Source organism: Narcine bancroftii, chromosome 2 (assembly GCF_036971445.1).
Source record: "Narcine bancroftii isolate sNarBan1 chromosome 2, sNarBan1.hap1, whole genome shotgun sequence".
NCBI classification, from domain to species: Eukaryota; Metazoa; Chordata; class Chondrichthyes; order Torpediniformes; family Narcinidae; genus Narcine; species Narcine bancroftii.
The window spans coordinates 262409608-262425268 of NC_091470.1; positions in this window are offsets into that span (position 1 = coordinate 262409608).

The window sequence follows — 15661 nt, forward strand, 5'->3', positions numbered from 1 at the left end:
ATTCCCTGCCTCAGATTCCCCGCATCTGATTCCCCATCTCTGATTCCCCACCTCTGATTCCCCGTGTCTGATTCCCTGCCACTGATTCCCCGCCTCTGAATCCCAGCCTCTGATTCCCCATATCTGATTCCCCGCCTCTGATTCCCTGCCTCTGATTCCCCAGCTCTGATTCCCCGCCTTTGATTCCCCCCGTCTGATTCCCAGCCTCTGAATCCCCGTGTCTGATTTCCTTCCTCTGATTCCCCGCCTCTGATTCCCCATCTCTGATTCACCGCCTCTGATTCCCCATCTCTGATTCCCCACGTCTGATTCCCCATATCTGATTCCCTGCCTGTTTCCACGCCTCTGATTCCCCACCTCTGTTTCCCCATATCTGATTCCCCGCCTCTGATTCCCCAACTCTAATACCCCGCCTCTGATTCCCCAGCTCTGATTCCCCGCCTCTGATTCCCCTCATCTGATTCCCTGCCTCTGATTCCCCGCCTCTGATTCCAGGCCTCTGATTCCCAGCATCTGATTCCGGCCTCTGATTCCCGGCCTCTGATTCCCAGCTTCTGATTCTGATTCCTTGCCTCTGATTCCCCACCTCTGATTCCCCATATCTGATTCCCCGCCTGGGTTTCCCCGCCTCTGATTCCCCGCCTCTGTTTCCCAATATCTAAGTCCCCGCCTCTGATTCCCCAAATCTGATTCCCCACCTCTGATTCCCCAGCTCTGATTCCCCGCCTCTGATTCCCCGCATCTGATTCCCTGCATCTGATTCCAAGCCTCTGATTCCCTGCCTCTGATTCCCAACCTCTGATTCCCCACCTCTGATTCCCCATATCTGATTCCCCGCCTCTGTTTCCCCGCCTCGGATTCCCCGCCTCTGTTTCCCCATATCTGATTCCCGGCCTCTGATTCCCCGCCTCTGATTCCCCGCCTCTGATTCCCTGCCTCTGATTCCCCATCTACGATTCCGCACATCTGATTCCCTGCCTCTGATTCCCCACCTCTGATTCCCCATATCTGATTCCCCGCCTCTGTTTCCCCGCCTCTGATTCACCGCCTCTGTTTCCCAATATCTAAGTCCCCGCCTCTGATTCCCCAAATCTGATTCCCCACCTCTGATTCCCCAGCTCTGATTCCCCGCCTCTGATTCCCCGCATCTGATTCCCCGCATCTGATTCCAAGCCTCTGATTCCCTGCCTCTGATTCCCAACCTCTGATTCCCCACCTCTGATTCCCCATATCTGATTCCCCGCCTCTGTTTCCCCTCCTCGGATTCCCCGCCTCTGTTTCCCCATATCTGATTCCCGGCCTCTGATTCCCCGCCTCTGATTCCCCGCCTCTGATTCCCCAGCTCTGATTCCCCGCCTCTGATTCCTCGCGTTCTATTCCCTGCCTCTGATTCCCCGCCTGTGATTCCCCATCTCTGATTCACCACCTCTGATTCCCCACGTCTGATTCCCCATATCTAATTCCCCGCCTCTGTTTGCCCGCCTCTGATTCCCCGCCTCTGTTTCCCCATATCTGATTCCCCGTGTCTGATTCCCTGCCTCTGATTCCCCGCCTCTGTTTCCCCGCCTCTGATTCCCTGCCACTGATTCCCTGCCCCTGATACCCCACCTCTGATTCCCCATATCTGATTCCCCGCCTCTGATTCCCCATCTCTGATTCCCCACCTCTGATTCCCCGTGTCTGATTCCCTGCCTCTGATTCCCCGCCTCTGAATACCAGCCTCTGATTCCCCATATCTGATTCCCAGCCTCTGATTCCCTGCCTCTGATTCCCCAGCTCTGATTCCCCGCCTTTGATTCCCCCCGTCTGATTCCCAGCCTCTGAATCCCCGTGTCCGATTCCCTGCCACTGATTCCCCGCCTCTGATTCCCCATCTCTGATTCACCACCTCTGATTCCCGGCCTCTGATTGCCCACCTCTGATTCCCCGCCTCTGATTCGCCAGCTATGATTCCCCCCCTCTGATTCCCCGCGTCTGATTCCCCGCCTCTGATTCCCCAACTCTAATACCCCGCCTCTGATTCCCCAGCTCTGATTCCCCTCCTCTGATTCCCCGCATCTGATTCCCTGCCTCTGATTCCACGCATCTGATTCCATGCCTCTGATTCCCAACCTCTGATTCCCCACCTCTGATTCCCAATATCTGATTCCCCGCCTCTGTTTCACCGCCTCTGATTCCCCGCCTCTGTTTCCCCATATCTGATTCCCCGCCTCTGATTCCCCAACTCTGATTCCCCGCCTGTGATTCCCCAGCTCTGATTCCCCGCCTCTGATTCCCCATATCTGATTCCCATCCTCTGATTGCCCACCTCTGATTCCCCGCCTCTGATTCGCCAGCTCTGATTCCCCGCCTCTGATTCCCCGCATCTGATTCCCTGCCTCTGATTCCCCGCCTCTGATTCCACATCTCTGATTCCCCGCCTGTGATTCCCCAGCTCTGATTCCCCGCCTCTGATTCCCCAGCTCTGATTCCCAGCCTCTGATTCCCCGTGTTTGATCCCCTGCCTCTGATTACCTTCCTCTGATTCCCGGCCACTGATACCCCGCTTCTGATTCTGATTCCCTGCCTCTGATTCCCCATCTCTGATTCACCACATCTAATTCCCTGCCTCTGATTCCACGCCCCTGATTCCCCACCTCTGATTCCCCATATCTGATTCCCCGCCTCTGTTTCCCTGCCTCTGATTCCCCGCCCCTGTTTCCCCATATCTGATTCCACGCCTCTGATTCCCCAACTCTGATTCCCCGCCTCTGATTCCCCAGCTCTGATTCCCCGCCTCTGATTCCCCGTGTTTGATTCCCTGCCTCTGATTCCCCGCCTCTGATTCCCCATCTCTGATTCACCGCCTTTGATTCGCCACCTCTGATTCCCCATCTCTGATTCCCCGCCTGTGATTCCCCAGCTCTGATTCCCCGCCTCTGATTCCCCATATATCATTCCCCGCCTCTGAATCCCCATCTCTGATTCCCGGACTCTGATTCCCCACCTCTGATTCCCGGCCTCTGATTCCCCGCTTGTGATTCTGATTCCCTGCCTCTGATTCCCCATTTCTGATTCCGCACATCTGATTCCCTGCCTCTGATTCCCCACCTCTGATTCCCCATATCTGATTCCTCGCCTCTGTTTCCCCGCCTCTGATTCCCCGCCTCTGTTTCCCCATATCTTATTCCCCACCTCAGATGCCCCAACTCTGATACCCCGCCTCTGATTCCCCAGCTCCTATTCCCCGCCTCTGATTCCCCGCATCCGATTCCCCATATCTGATTCCCCGCCTCTGTTTCCCCGCCTTTGATTCCCCGCCTCTATTTCCCCATATCTGATTCCCCGCCTCTGATTCCCAACTATGATTCCCTGCCTCTGATTCCCCAGCTCTGATTCCCCGCCTCTGATTCCCCGCGTTCTATTCCCTGCCTCTGATTCCCCGCCTGTGATTCCCCATCTCTGATTCACCACCTCTGATTCCCCACCTCTGATTCCCCATATCTAATTCCCCGCCTCTGTTTGCCCGCCTCTGATTCCCCGCCTCTGTTTCCCCATATCTGATTCCCCGTGTCTGATTCCCTGCCTCTGATTCCCCGCCTCTGTTTCCCCGCCTCTGATTCCCTGCCACTGATTTCCTGCCCCTGATACCCCACCTCTGATTCCCCATATCTGATTCCCTGCCTCTGTTTCCCCGCCTCTGATTCCCCGCCTCTGATTCCCCATATCTGATTCCCCGCCTCTGATTCCCCAACTCTGATTCCCCGCCTCTGATTCCCCAGCTCTGAATCCCCGCCTCTGATTCCCCGCGTCTGTTTCCCCGCCTCTGATTCCCCGCCTCTGTTTCCCCATATCTAAGTCCCCGACTCTGATTCCCCAACTCTGATTCCCCACCTCTGATTCCCCAGCTCAGATTCCCCGCCTCTGATTCCCCGCATCTGATTCCCTGCATCTGATTCCCAGACTCTGATTCCCTGCCTCTGATTCCCAACCTCTGATTCCCCACCTCTGATTCCCCATATCTGATTCCCCGCCTCTGTTTCCCCGCCTCTGATTCCCCGCCTCTGTTTCCCCATATCTGATTCCCGGCCTCTGATTCTCCGCCTCTGATTCCCCGCCTCTGATTCCCTGCCTCTGATTCCCCATCTCCGATTCCGCACATCGGATTCCCTGCCTCTGATTCCCCGCCTCTGATTCCCCGCCTCTGATTCCCTGCTTCTGATTCCCAACCTCTGATTCCCCACCTCTGATTCCCCATATCTCATTCCCCGCCTCTGTTTCCCCGCCTCTGATTCCCCGCCTCTGATTCCCTAACTCCTCTGAATCCCCGCCTCTGATTCCCCAGCTCTGATTCCCCGCCTCTGATTCCCCGCATCTGATTCCCTGCCTCTGATTCCCCGCCTATGATTCCAGGCCTCTGATTCCCAGCATCTGATTCCGGCCTCTGATTCCCGGCCTCTGATTCCCTGCTTCTGATTCTGATTCCCTGCCTCTGATTCCCCATCTCTGATTCCGCACATCTGATTCCTTGCCTCTGATTCCCCACCTCTGATTCCCCATATCTGATTCCCCAGCTCTGATTCCCTGCCTCTGATTCCCCGCATCTGATTCCCTGCATCTGATTCCAAGCCTCTGATTCCCTGCCTCTGATTCCCAACCTCTGATTCCCCACCTCTGATTCCCCATATTTGATTCCCCGCCTCTGTTTCCCCGCCTCGGATTCCCCGCCTCTGTTTCCCCATATCTGATTCCCGGCCTCTGATTCCCCGCCTCTGATTCCCCGCCTCTGATTCCCTGCCTCTGATTCCCCATCTCCGATTCCACACATCTGATTCCCTTCCTCTGATTCCCCGCCTCTGATTTTCCGCCTCTGATTCCCTGCCTCTGATTCCCAACCTCGGATTCCCCACCTCTGATTCCCCATATCTGATTCCCCGCCTCTGTTTCCCTGCCTCTGATTCCCCGCCTCTGATTCCCAACTCTGATTCCCCGCCTCTGATTCCCCAGCTCTGATTCCCCGTGTTTGATTCCCTGCCTCTGATTCCCTGCCTCTGATTCCCTGCCTCTGATTCCCCAGCTCTGATTCCCAATATCTGATTCCCCGCCTCAGTTTCCCGGACTCTGATTCCCTGCCTCTGATTCCCAACCTCTGATTCCACACCTCTGATTCCCCATATCTGATTCCCCGCCTCTATTTCCCCATATCTGATTCCCCGCCTCTGATTCCCCAACTCTGATTCCCCGCCTCTGATTCCCCAGCTCTGATTCCCCGACTCTGATTCCCGGCATCCGATTCCCTGCCTCTGATTCCCCGCCTCTGATTCCCCATCTCTGATTCCCCGCCTCTGATTCCCCGTGTCTTATTCCCTGCCTTTGATTCCCCTCCTCTGATTCCCCGCCTCTGATTCCCTGCCACTGATTCCCTGCCCCTGATTCCCCACCTCTGATTCCCGACATCTGATTCCCCGCCTCTGTTTCCCCGCCTCTGATTCCCCGCCTCTGATTCCCCATATCTGATTCCCTGCCTCTGATTCCCCAACTCTGATTCCCCGCCTCTGATTCCCCAGCTCTGAATCCCCGCCTCTGATTCCCCGCGTCTGATTCCCCGCCTCTGATTCCCCAGCTCTGATTCCCCGTGTTTGATTCCCTGCCTCTGATTCCCTGCCTCTGATTCCCTGCCTCTGATTCCCCAGCTCTGATTCCCAATATCTGATTCCCCGCCTCAGTTTCCCGGACTCTGATTCCCTGCCTCTGATTCCCAACCTCTGATTCCACACCTCTGATTCCCCATATCTGATTCCCCGCCTCTATTTCCCCATATCTGATTCCCCGCCTCTGATTCCCCAACTCTGATTCCCCGCCTCTGATTCCCCAGCTCTGATTCCCCGACTCTGATTCCCGGCATCCGATTCCCTGCCTCTGATTCCCCGCCTCTGATTCCCCATCTCTGATTCCCCGCCTCTGATTCCCCGTGTCTGATTCCCTGCCTTTGATTCCCCACCTCTGATTCCCCGCCTCTGATTCCCTGCCACTGATTCCCTGCCCCTGATTCCCCACCTCTGATTCCCCACATCTGATTCCCCGCCTCTGTTTCCCCGCCTCTGATTCCCCGCCTCTGATTCCCCATATCTGATTCCCTGCCTCTGATTCCCCAACTCTGATTCCCCGCCTCTGATTCCCCAGCTCTGAATCCCCGCCTCTGATTCCCCGCGTCTGATTCCCTGCCTCTGATTCCCCGCCTTGATTCCCCATCTCTGATTCACAACCTCTGATTCCCCACCTCTGATTCCCTATATTTGATTCCCCGCCTCTCTTTCCCCGCCTCTGATTCCCCGCCTCAGATTCCCCATATCTGATTCCCCGCCTCTGATTGCCCACCTCTGATTCCCAGCCTCTGATTCGCCAGCTCTGATTCCCCGCCTCTGATTCCCCGCATCTGATTCCCTGCCTCTGATTCCCCGCCTCTGATTCCCCATCTCTGATTCACCTCCTTTGATTCGCCACCTCTGATTCCCCATATCTGATTCCCCACCTCTGATTCCCGGCCTCTTATTCCCAGCATCTGATTCCCGGCCTCTGGTTCCCGGCCTCTGATTCCCCGCTTCTGATTCTGATTCCCTGCCTCTTATTCCCCATCTCTGATTCCGCACATCTGATTCCCTGCCTCTGAATCCCCACCTCTGATTCCCCATATCTGAATCCCGCCTCTGTTTCCCCGCCTCTGATTCCCCGCCTCTGTTTCCCTATATCTAATTCCCCACCTCTGATGCCCCAACTCTGATTCACAGCCTCTGATTCCCCAGCTCTGATTCCCCGCCTCTGATTCCCTGCATCCGATTCCCCATATCTGATTCCCCGCCTCTGTTTCACCGCCTCTGATTCCCCGCCTCTGTTTCCCCATATCTGATTCCCGCCTCTGATTCCCAACTATGAATCCCCTCCTCTGATTCCCCAGCTCTGATACCCTGCCTCTGATTCCCCGCGTTCTATTCCCTGCCTCTGATTCCCCGCCTGTGATTCCCCATCACTGATTCACCACCTCTGATTCCCTACCTCTGATTCCCCATATCTAATTCCCCGCCTCTGTTTGCCCGCCTCTGATTCCCCGCCTCTGTTAACCCATATCTGATTCCCCGCCTCTGAATCCCCAACTCTGATTCCCTGCCTCAGATTCCCCAGCTCTGATTCCCCGCCTTTGATTCCCCCCGTCTGATTCCCAGCCTCTGAATCCCCGTGTCTGATTTCCTGCCTCTGATTCCCCGCCTCTGATTCCCCATCTCTGATTCACCGCCTCTGATTCCCCACCTCTGATTCCCCCTCTCTGATTCCCCATATCTGATTCCCCGCCTCTGATTCCCCAACTCTGATTCCCCGCTTCTGATTCCCCAGCTCTGAATCCCCGCCTCTGATTCCCCGCGTCTGATTCCCTGCCTCTGATTCCCCGCCTCTGATTCCCCATCTGTGATTCACAACCTCTGATGCCCCACCTCTGATTCCCCATATCTGATTCCCTGCCTCTGTTTCCCCGCCTCTGATTCCCCACCTCTGTTTCCCCATATCTGATTCCCCGCCTCTGATTCCCCAACTCTAATACCCCGCCTCTGATTCCCCAGCTCTGATTCCCCGCCTCTGATTCCCCGCATCTGATTCCCTGCCTCTGATTCCCCGCCTCTGATTCCAGGCCTCTGATTCCCAGAATCTGATTCCGGCCTCTGATTCCCGGCCTCTGATTCCCTGCTTCTGATTCTGATTCCCTGCCTCTGATTCCCCATCTCTGATTCCGCACATCTGATTCCCTGCCTCTGATTCCCCACCTCTGATTCCCCATATCTGATTCCCCGCCTCTGTTTCCCCGCCTCTGATTCCCCGCCTCTGTTTCCCAATATCTAAGTCCCCACCTCTGATTCCCCAAATCTGATTCCCCACCTCTGATTCCCCAGCTCTGATTCCCCGCCTCTGATTCCCCGCATCTGATACCCTGCATCTGATTCCAAGCCTCTGATTCCCTGCCTCTGATTCCCAACCTGTGATTCCACACCTCTGATTCCCCATATCTGATTCCCCGCCTCTGTTTCCCCGCCTCGGATTCCCCGCCTCTGTTTCCCCATATCTGATTCCCGGCCTCTGATTCCCCGCCTCTGATTCCCCATATCTGATACCCTGCCTCTGATTCCCCAACTCTGATTCCCTGCCTCTGATTCCCTGCCTCTGATTCCCCAGCTCTGATTCCCAATATCTGATTCCCCGCCTCAGTTTCCCGGACTCTGATTCCCTGCCTCTGATTCCCAACCTCTGATTCCACACCTCTGATTCCCCATATCTGATTCCCCGCCTCTATTTCCCCATATCTGATTCCCCGCCTCTGATTCCCCAACTCTGATTCCCCGCCTCTGATTCCCCAGCTCTGATTCCCCGACTCTGATTCCCGGCATCCGATTCCCTGCCTCTGATTCCCCGCCTCTGATTCCCCATCTCTGATTCCCCGCCTCTGATTCCCCGTGTCTTATTCCCTGCCTTTGATTCCCCTCCTCTGATTCCCCGCCTCTGATTCCCTGCCACTGCTTCCCTGCCCCTGATTCCCCACCTCTGATTCCCGACATCTGATTCCCCGCCTCTGTTTCCCCGCCTCTGATTCCCCGCCTCTGATTCCCCATATCTGATTCCCTGCCTCTGATTCCCCAACTCTGATTCCCCGCCTCTGATTCCCCAGCTCTGAATCCCCGCCTCTGATTCCACGCGTCTGATTCCCCGCCTCTGATTCCCCAGCTCTGATTCCCCGTGTTTGATTCCCTGCCTCTGATTCCCTGCCTCTGATTCCCTGCCTCTGATTCCCCAGCTCTGATTCCCAATATCTGATTCCCCGCCTCAGTTTCCCGGACTCTGATTCCCTGCCTCTGATTCCCAACCTCTGATTCCACACCTCTGATTCCCCATATCTGATTCCCCGCCTCTATTTCCCCATATCTGATTCCCCGCCTCTGATTCCCCAACTCTGATTCCCCGCCTCTGATTCCCCAGCTCTGATTCCCCGACTCTGATTCCCGGCATCCGATTCCCTGCCTCTGATTCCCCGCCTCTGATTCCCCATCTCTGATTCCCCGCCTCTGATTCCCCGTGTCTGATTCCCTGCCTTTGATTCCCCACCTCTGATTCCCCGCCTCTGATTCCCTGCCACTGATTCCCTGCCCCTGATTCCCCACCTCTGATTCCCCACATCTGATTCCCCGCCTCTGTTTCCCCGCCTCTGATTCCCCGCCTCTGATTCCCCATATCTGATTCCCTGCCTCTGATTCCCCAACTCTGATTCCCCGCCTCTGATTCCCCAGCTCTGAATCCCCGCCTCTGATTCCCCGCGTCTGATTCCCTGCCTCTGATTCCCCGCCTTGATTCCCCATCTCTGATTCACAACCTCTGATTCCCCACCTCTGATTCCCTATATTTGATTCCCCGCCTCTGTTTCCCCGCCTCTGATTCCCCGCCTCTGATTCCCCATATCTGATTCCCCGCCTCTGATTGCCCACCTCTGATTCCCAGCCTCTGATTCGCCAGCTCTGATTCCCCGCCTCTGATTCCCCGCATCTGATTCCCTGCCTCTGATTCCCCGCCTCTGATTCACCATCTCTGATTCTCCTCCTTTGATTCGCCACCTCTGATTCCCCATATCTGATTCCCCACCTCTGATTCCCGGCCTCTTATTCCCAGCATCTGATTCCCGGCCTCTGGTTCCCGGCCTCTGATTCCCCGCTTCTGATTCTGATTCCCTGCCTCTGATTCCCCATCTCTGATTCCGCACATCTGATTCCCTGCCTCTGATTCCCCACCTCTGATTCCCCATATCTGATTCCCCGCCTCTGTTTCCCCGCCTCTGATTCCCCGCCTCTGTTTCCCAATATCTAAGTCCCCACCTCTGATTCCCCAAATCTGATTCCCCACCTCTGATTCCCCAGCTCTGATTCCCCGCCTCTGATTCCCCGCATCTGATACCCTGCATCTGATTCCAAGCCTCTGATTCCCTGCCTCTGATTCCCAACCTGTGATTCCACACCTCTGATTCCCCATATCTGATTCCCCGCCTCTGTTTCCCCGCCTCGGATTCCCCGCCTCTGTTTCCCCATATCTGATTCCCGGCCTCTGATTCCCCGCCTCTGATTCCCCATATCTGATACCCTGCCTCTGATTCCCCAACTCTGATTCCCTGCCTCTGATTCCCTGCCTCTGATTCCCCAGCTCTGATTCCCAATATCTGATTCCCCGCCTCAGTTTCCCGGACTCTGATTCCCTGCCTCTGATTCCCAACCTCTGATTCCACACCTCTGATTCCCCATATCTGATTCCCCGCCTCTATTTCCCCACCTCTGATTCCCAGCCTCTGATTCGCCAGCTCTGATTCCCCGCCTCTGATTCCCCGCATCTGATTCCCTGCCTCTGATTCCCCGCCTCTGATTCACCATCTCTGATTCTCCTCCTTTGATTCGCCACCTCTGATTCCCCATATCTGATTCCCCACCTCTGATTCCCGGCCTCTTATTCCCAGCATCTGATTCCCCACCTCTGATTCCCAATATCTGATTCCCCGCCTCTGTTTCACCGCCTCTGATTCCCCGCCTCTGTTTCCCCATATCTGATTCCCCGCCTCTGATTCCCCAACTCTGATTCCCCGCCTGTGATTCCCCAGCTCTGATTCCCCGCCTCTGATTCCCCATATCTGATTCCCATCCTCTGATTGCCCACCTCTGATTCCCCGCCTCTGATTCGCCAGCTCTGATTCCCCGCCTCTGATTCCCCGCATCTGATTCCCTGCCTCTGATTCCCCGCCTCTGATTCCACATCTCTGATTCCCCGCCTGTGATTCCCCAGCTCTGATTCCCCGCCTCTGATTCCCCAGCTCTGATTCCCAGCCTCTGATTCCCCGTGTTTGATCCCCTGCCTCTGATTACCTTCCTCTGATTCCCGGCCACTGATACCCCGCTTCTGATTCTGATTCCCTGCCTCTGATTCCCCATCTCTGATTCACCACATCTAATTCCCTGCCTCTGATTCCACGCCCCTGATTCCCCACCTCTGATTCCCCATATCTGATTCCCCGCCTCTGTTTCCCTGCCTCTGATTCCCCGCCCCTGTTTCCCCATATCTGATTCCACGCCTCTGATTCCCCAACTCTGATTCCCCGCCTCTGATTCCCCAGCTCTGATTCCCCGCCTCTGATTCCCCGTGTTTGATTCCCTGCCTCTGATTCCCCGCCTCTGATTCCCCATCTCTGATTCACCGCCTTTGATTCGCCACCTCTGATTCCCCATCTCTGATTCCCCGCCTGTGATTCCCCAGCTCTGATTCCCCGCCTCTGATTCCCCATATATCATTCCCCGCCTCTGAATCCCCATCTCTGATTCCCGGACTCTGATTCCCCACCTCTGATTCCCGGCCTCTGATTCCCCGCTTGTGATTCTGATTCCCTGCCTCTGATTCCCCATTTCTGATTCCGCACATCTGATTCCCTGCCTCTGATTCCCCACCTCTGATTCCCCATATCTGATTCCTCGCCTCTGTTTCCCCGCCTCTGATTCCCCGCCTCTGTTTCCCCATATCTTATTCCCCACCTCAGATGCCCCAACTCTGATACCCCGCCTCTGATTCCCCAGCTCCTATTCCCCGCCTCTGATTCCCCGCATCCGATTCCCCATATCTGATTCCCCGCCTCTGTTTCCCCGCCTTTGATTCCCCGCCTCTATTTCCCCATATCTGATTCCCCGCCTCTGATTCCCAACTATGATTCCCTGCCTCTGATTCCCCAGCTCTGATTCCCCGCCTCTGATTCCCCGCGTTCTATTCCCTGCCTCTGATTCCCCGCCTGTGATTCCCCATCTCTGATTCACCACCTCTGATTCCCCACCTCTGATTCCCCATATCTAATTCCCCGCCTCTGTTTGCCCGCCTCTGATTCCCCGCCTCTGTTTCCCCATATCTGATTCCCCGTGTCTGATTCCCTGCCTCTGATTCCCCGCCTCTGTTTCCCCGCCTCTGATTCCCTGCCACTGATTTCCTGCCCCTGATACCCCACCTCTGATTCCCCATATCTGATTCCCTGCCTCTGTTTCCCCGCCTCTGATTCCCCGCCTCTGATTCCCCATATCTGATTCCCCGCCTCTGATTCCCCAACTCTGATTCCCCGCCTCTGATTCCCCAGCTCTGAATCCCCGCCTCTGATTCCCCGCGTCTGTTTCCCCGCCTCTGATTCCCCGCCTCTGTTTCCCCATATCTAAGTCCCCGACTCTGATTCCCCAACTCTGATTCCCCACCTCTGATTCCCCAGCTCAGATTCCCCGCCTCTGATTCCCCGCATCTGATTCCCTGCATCTGATTCCCAGACTCTGATTCCCTGCCTCTGATTCCCAACCTCTGATTCCCCACCTCTGATTCCCCATATCTGATTCCCCGCCTCTGTTTCCCCGCCTCTGATTCCCCGCCTCTGTTTCCCCATATCTGATTCCCGGCCTCTGATTCTCCGCCTCTGATTCCCCGCCTCTGATTCCCTGCCTCTGATTCCCCATCTCCGATTCCGCACATCGGATTCCCTGCCTCTGATTCCCCGCCTCTGATTCCCCGCCTCTGATTCCCTGCTTCTGATTCCCAACCTCTGATTCCCCACCTCTGATTCCCCATATCTCATTCCCCGCCTCTGTTTCCCCGCCTCTGATTCCCCGCCTCTGATTCCCTAACTCCTCTGAATCCCCGCCTCTGATTCCCCAGCTCTGATTCCCCGCCTCTGATTCCCCGCATCTGATTCCCTGCCTCTGATTCCCCGCCTATGATTCCAGGCCTCTGATTCCCAGCATCTGATTCCGGCCTCTGATTCCCGGCCTCTGATTCCCTGCTTCTGATTCTGATTCCCTGCCTCTGATTCCCCATCTCTGATTCCGCACATCTGATTCCTTGCCTCTGATTCCCCACCTCTGATTCCCCATATCTGATTCCCCAGCTCTGATTCCCTGCCTCTGATTCCCCGCATCTGATTCCCTGCATCTGATTCCAAGCCTCTGATTCCCTGCCTCTGATTCCCAACCTCTGATTCCCCACCTCTGATTCCCCATATTTGATTCCCCGCCTCTGTTTCCCCGCCTCGGATTCCCCGCCTCTGTTTCCCCATATCTGATTCCCGGCCTCTGATTCCCCGCCTCTGATTCCCCGCCTCTGATTCCCTGCCTCTGATTCCCCATCTCCGATTCCGCACATCTGATTCCCTTCCTCTGATTCCCCGCCTCTGATTTTCCGCCTCTGATTCCCTGCCTCTGATTCCCAACCTCGGATTCCCCACCTCTGATTCCCCATATCTGATTCCCCGCCTCTGTTTCCCCGCCTCTGATTCCCCGCCTCTGATTCCCAACTCTGATTCCCCGCCTCTGATTCCCCAGCTCTGATTCCCCGTGTTTGATTCCCTGCCTCTGATTCCCTGCCTCTGATTCCCTGCCTCTGATTCCCCAGCTCTGATTCCCAATATCTGATTCCCCGCCTCAGTTTCCCGGACTCTGATTCCCTGCCTCTGATTCCCAACCTCTGATTCCACACCTCTGATTCCCCATATCTGATTCCCCGCCTCTATTTCCCCATATCTGATTCCCCGCCTCTGATTCCCCAACTCTGATTCCCCGCCTCTGATTCCCCAGCTCTGATTCCCCGACTCTGATTCCCGGCATCCGATTCCCTGCCTCTGATTCCCCGCCTCTGATTCCCCATCTCTGATTCCCCGCCTCTGATTCCCCGTGTCTTATTCCCTGCCTTTGATTCCCCTCCTCTGATTCCCCGCCTCTGATTCCCTGCCACTGATTCCCTGCCCCTGATTCCCCACCTCTGATTCCCGACATCTGATTCCCCGCCTCTGTTTCCCCGCCTCTGATTCCCCGCCTCTGATTCCCCATATCTGATTCCCTGCCTCTGATTCCCCAACTCTGATTCCCCGCCTCTGATTCCCCAGCTCTGAATCCCCGCCTCTGATTCCCCGCGTCTGATTCCCCGCCTCTGATTCCCCAGCTCTGATTCCCCGTGTTTGATTCCCTGCCTCTGATTCCCTGCCTCTGATTCCCTGCCTCTGATTCCCCAGCTCTGATTCCCAATATCTGATTCCCCGCCTCAGTTTCCCGGACTCTGATTCCCTGCCTCTGATTCCCAACCTCTGATTCCACACCTCTGATTCCCCATATCTGATTCCCCGCCTCTATTTCCCCATATCTGATTCCCCGCCTCTGATTCCCCAACTCTGATTCCCCGCCTCTGATTCCCCAGCTCTGATTCCCCGACTCTGATTCCCGGCATCCGATTCCCTGCCTCTGATTCCCCGCCTCTGATTCCCCATCTCTGATTCCCCGCCTCTGATTCCCCGTGTCTGATTCCCTGCCTTTGATTCCCCACCTCTGATTCCCCGCCTCTGATTCCCTGCCACTGATTCCCTGCCCCTGATTCCCCACCTCTGATTCCCCACATCTGATTCCCCGCCTCTGTTTCCCCGCCTCTGATTCCCCGCCTCTGATTCCCCATATCTGATTCCCTGCCTCTGATTCCCCAACTCTGATTCCCCGCCTCTGATTCCCCAGCTCTGAATCCCCGCCTCTGATTCCCCGCGTCTGATTCCCTGCCTCTGATTCCCCGCCTTGATTCCCCATCTCTGATTCACAACCTCTGATTCCCCACCTCTGATTCCCTATATTTGATTCCCCGCCTCTCTTTCCCCGCCTCTGATTCCCCGCCTCAGATTCCCCATATCTGATTCCCCGCCTCTGATTGCCCACCTCTGATTCCCAGCCTCTGATTCGCCAGCTCTGATTCCCCGCCTCTGATTCCCCGCATCTGATTCCCTGCCTCTGATTCCCCGCCTCTGATTCCCCATCTCTGATTCACCTCCTTTGATTCGCCACCTCTGATTCCCCATATCTGATTCCCCACCTCTGATTCCCGGCCTCTTATTCCCAGCATCTGATTCCCGGCCTCTGGTTCCCGGCCTCTGATTCCCCGCTTCTGATTCTGATTCCCTGCCTCTTATTCCCCATCTCTGATTCCGCACATCTGATTCCCTGCCTCTGAATCCCCACCTCTGATTCCCCATATCTGAATCCCGCCTCTGTTTCCCCGCCTCTGATTCCCCGCCTCTGTTTCCCTATATCTAATTCCCCACCTCTGATGCCCCAACTCTGATTCACAGCCTCTGATTCCCCAGCTCTGATTCCCCGCCTCTGATTCCCTGCATCCGATTCCCCATATCTGATTCCCCGCCTCTGTTTCACCGCCTCTGATTCCCCGCCTCTGTTTCCCCATATCTGATTCCCGCCTCTGATTCCCAACTATGAATCCCCTCCTCTGATTCCCCAGCTCTGATACCCTGCCTCTGATTCCCCGCGTTCTATTCCCTGCCTCTGATTCCCCGCCTGTGATTCCCCATCACTGATTCACCACCTCTGATTCCCTACCTCTGATTCCCCATATCTAATTCCCCGCCTCTGTTTGCCCGCCTCTGATTCCCCGCCTCTGTTAACCCATATCTGATTCCCCGCCTCTGAATCCCCAACTCTGATTCCCTGCCTCAGATTCCCCAGCTCTGATTCCCCGCCTTTGATTCCCCCCGTCTGATTCCCAGCCTCTGAATCCCCGTGTCTGATTTCCTGCCTCTGATTCCCCGCCTCTGATTCCCCATCTC